We start from the raw sequence: 4287 nt of genomic DNA, 5'->3' as shown, positions 1-4287 counted from the left end.
TTGTTGACCAAACGGTCAGTCATCCTGATCAGTTAATTTTCACCATTTCTCAGCACATGCCGTCACCCTCAACCTGCAGCTGAGAACATTGCCTCTGGAATTGGGTTCTGTAGAGCATGTGCCAGTGCTTTCCCTATGAGCTCACAACTCATGAGTTGCTCACAGATGTCACCTGGCATCAGCCGCAGACATGATCCTCACTGCAGCCCTCGCTGAGCTGTCTCTATCCTTGCTCCTCTGGCTGAAGATGTCTTTTTGATCTCCTATGCTGCATCCTTTTATTTCCTTTCTCACATATATCTGGGCCCAAGCATGGCACACTTATTGTGTGCAGGTCTATCTCAAATCACTCTTACAGTGTTTGGGGTGGGTTTTTTTAAGGAATATGTCTTTCCCATTAACATTATGTTCAAGCTGCAGCAGCTCCAGCTAGCTGGAATCACTCTCATATGACAAAGAGGAGCTCAGGAGACAAAATGGTCTGAGCATCATCTCTTGCCTTTAGTTATGTTCACCAAAGCCTCCTACATTACAGTAAAATCTTGCCAATCATACTGCATTGGAGAGAGAGGTCAGTGCTGCCAGCAGCAGCCTGCCAGATGATGTGAGCCAACTGTGTGCAGGGCTTGGTGCCGGTGCGGGTAGGGCTCGGTGCGGGCAGGGCTCAGTGCGGGTGCGGGCAGGGCTCGGTGCGGGCAGGGCTCCGTGCGGGCAGGGCTCGGTGCGGGCAGGGCTCTGTGCGGGTGCGGGCAGGGCTCGGTGCGGGCAGGGCTCCGTGCGGGTGCGGGCAGGGCTCGGTGCGGGTGCGGGCAGGGCTCAGTGCGGGTGCGGGCAGGGCTCGGTGCGGGCAGGGCTCCGTGCGGGCAGGGCTCGGTGCGGGCAGGGCTCCGTGCGGGTGCGGGCAGGGCTCGGTGCGGGCAGGGCTCCGTGCGGGTGCGGGCAGGGCTCGGTGCGGGCAGGGCTCTGTGCGGATGCCGGCAGGGCTCGGTGCAGGCAGGGCTCGGTGCGGGCAGGGCTCCGTGCGGGCAGGGCTCCGTGCGGGCAGGGCTCGGTGCGGGCAGGGCTTGGTGTGGGCAGGGCTCGGTGCGGGCAGGGCTCTGTGCGGGTGCCGGCAGGGCTCGGTGCGGGTAGGGCTCGGTGCGGGTGTGGGCAGGGCTCGGTGTGCGCAGGGCTTCGTGCGGGCAGGGCTCCGTGCGGGCAGGGCTCGCAGCTCCCTGCAGCACACGGCTGTGGTGTGGGGAGCACAGCAGCAGCACAGTACCAGAAACCAGGCAAAGGAATAGAGAGGGGTCACTTGTTTGAGCTCCAAGGACGTTTTATTTCTCCAGAGGATTCAGGGACAAATTATGATAATTAAGGGCAAAAAGCTGCTTTTAAGGAAAGGCGGGAATATGGGGAGGACACAACCTTTTACCAGCAGGAAGGCATCAGGGGAGGGGTGCAGGGTAAGGATTATCCAATATAAGCCACCAAGGGGACGAGCAAACCCTGCACCTCAATCTTGCTTTGAGGAGGGGATGGAGGACAGGTAACATTGCAGAAGGGAATAAAGGAGATACAAGGAGATTGACAGGCACTTGGCGGGAGAATCCTGGCGTCAACAACTCAGGACTGAACCATTAGGGAAGCCAAATGGGGTACATGGAATGAACCATTACAAAGGAATATTTAAAAGCTACTAGTGAAAAGCAAACTGTAAAATAACAGACTACCACAATCCATGGGCACTGTGGGCTGTGCAGGGGATTTGTGGGTGTGTTCTCCCTGGTACAGAGGCAGGAGTGGGGAACCCAGCAGCACCAGTTTCCACTCTTGCCTTACGCTGACAGAGTAGCTAACCTGGTGCTGATGAGGCTGAGGAGTGTTTGGCTGGCTCCAGCACAGATGGCCAACTGCGTCTGAAACTCACAGTCCCAGGTGGACTATGTCATGAAGTTGGAGCTATAGGGAAGAGGTTTCCTGGTGTGGCTTCAGAAGGGTAATCCTGAGCCGGACTATGACAAGAGTATGGTTTACACCAACCAGGCTGTCTGCATCTTCAAAGCTAGGAATTTGCACATAGAGGGTGAAACACTGGAATGAAGTGCTGGCTAACTGAACAGCATCTTTGCACTGGACTAGGAGATGTGAGGTCAGAATTTTTCCACTGTGGAGGAGACCTTCCTTTGCTAGTGTCCATATTTTTGGTTTTGTCCCATTCTCCTTTTGACATACATAATATGGAAAACCAAGGCTTTTCAATGATCAGTCATGTTGTACAGCAGCATTTGAGAGTGTGACTAGTTCCCCATGAGCAATATCTGTGAAGTGAACATTTGTTGCACAGAAATCTATAACAACCTTTCTAGGAGCAGGTAGGAAACTTTCAGTCACAAGCAGATCACTGAAACATTCTTTGGTCATATAAAATGATTGCCTTTGGTGTTCTTGACCAATATCTCAGCAGGTATCCACCAGGCATATGAGCTTTGTTTTATTTGCAAATATAGTAAAGTCATTATTAGAGTTGCTTTTGTGTCTGTACTGAAAGACAAGAAAAGAGTGAGGCAAACACTGAAAACACCTATAAAAGTGTGATAATTTCACTGAATTGCAGAATCACAAAATGGTTTAGGTTGGTTGCAGGTCTTCTGGTCCAACTCCCTTGCTCAAGCAGGGCTATGTAAAGCCTGTTACCCAGGACCATATCCAGATGGCTTTTAAATTTCTCAAAGGAAAGAAACTCTACAACCTTCCTGAGCAAACTGATAAACAGTGAAAAACTGTTTCCTGATATTCAGAGGGAACCGCCCGTGTTTCAATTTGTTTTTATTGTCTCATCTTGCCATTGAAAAGAGCCTAATCACCTTTGCACCTTCCCTTCAGATACTATACAACCCAGTATGCACACACATAAATGCAGAGCTAACGATGAAAATTTACAAATCAAATAAAAAGAGTGAAGTCAGTGGGATGTAACAACCAGTGGGGTGTAGGACAGTGGATTATTCCAGGAGATGCTTAAAGAAAACAGAAGCCTTCTAGAAGGTGTACTCTACTTTCTCAGCTTCTCTTATTAGGGCGTGAGACACTGAAATGTAATGGCTAATGGCTCAAACAACTGGCCACTTGCAAAAGCAGAGGTGCTTTGCTGTCAATGTGCAAGATAATAGCCCAGGTGCAGAGGGGGTGAGCACCACAGGATGACCATAATAAATCAAATTTTGTCAAAAATGAGGCTTGAGCCAGATAAGGGAAGAGGTCGATAAGAAGCAGATACTGCCAGGTGGAATAGTGTTTTTTATCATGTCCTCCCTTACACTGGCTCAGGTATGAAAAGTTCCCTCTGGAGAAGTACTGGCACATTTAAATAGAGCCCTCTTTTTGAGAGGGCTTAACTGGCTAACAACACTGATGTGAGAGACAGTTGTTGCGGTGGTGTGTTTTTCTTTCATTTAATATTTGTTTAATATCTGTTTCCCCCCCACCACCCCCCAATCTCCTCCTCTCCCCAGTGTCAGTCTTCCCTAGCTCTCCCCTAACCCCCCCCTCATCTCCAAGTGGTCAATCCTCCCTTTCCCTGCCCCTTTCCCTGGAACCTTCCCTGTCATGTTAGTTCTGCCCTAAACTCCTCCCCTGCTATTCCCTTAGTGGTTACTGTTCCTACACCCCTCCTCCTGAGTTCTGTATAAAACCTCTGCTCCCGCCCCCGAGGGGGTCTTGGGGTTCGCTGAATAAAACCATCCCGTTCACCCCCAAGTCCCGTGCCGCCCTCGTCTGTCCCCGCGCGCCACGAACTGAACTGCAGAGCTTGCAGGGGGAAGCGGCCGCCCGTTCTCTTCCCTCACCGCCCAGCCTGGCACGGCTCGGAGTGCCGCGGCGAGAGGAGCGTATGCCGCGCCACAACAAGTTGTCATGTCTTAGAAGTTATCATAAACCATCAAAGCATCCACAGACTCATTTCTCCAGGCCTTCCATCAGAAGCCTGTCATGAGAAAGTGTAAAACTCCCCCTGCAGGGGAGGTACGTGGGCATTCCTACCTACACCTGAATACATTTTAACCCACTGAACTTTGTGTTTCACAGGCTTCCCCCTATTCCCATCCTCTACTGGATCAATACATTGACCATTGCTTTGACCAAGGGATATCTGAATTTCAACAATCAAGTCGCATCACTGGATCCATGAGTGGTAATATCTTTCTACTCTTATCATATTTCTTTCTTTCTTTCTACTCTTATCATCTTTCTTTCTTTCTTTCTTTCTTTTTTTCTTTTCTTTTCTTTTCTTTTCTTTTCTTTTATTTT

At 50.4% G+C, this 4287-nt stretch overlaps 1 pseudogene; it reads left to right on the top strand.

Annotated features, from left to right (window-relative positions):
* The first annotated feature begins 538 nt into the window (after nucleotides 1-538).
* On the top strand, nucleotides 539-3738 carry LOC146763466 (uncharacterized; annotated as a pseudogene).
* The last annotated feature ends 549 nt before the right edge of the window (nucleotides 3739-4287 follow it).

Source organism: Lonchura striata, chromosome 1A (genome assembly GCF_050655825.1).
Source record: "Lonchura striata isolate lonStrDom1 chromosome 1A, ASM5065582v1, whole genome shotgun sequence".
Taxonomy (NCBI): domain Eukaryota; kingdom Metazoa; phylum Chordata; class Aves; order Passeriformes; family Estrildidae; genus Lonchura; species Lonchura striata.
The sequence above is the reverse complement of the archived record's forward strand: the minus strand, read 5'-3'. Positions and strand labels throughout refer to the sequence as shown.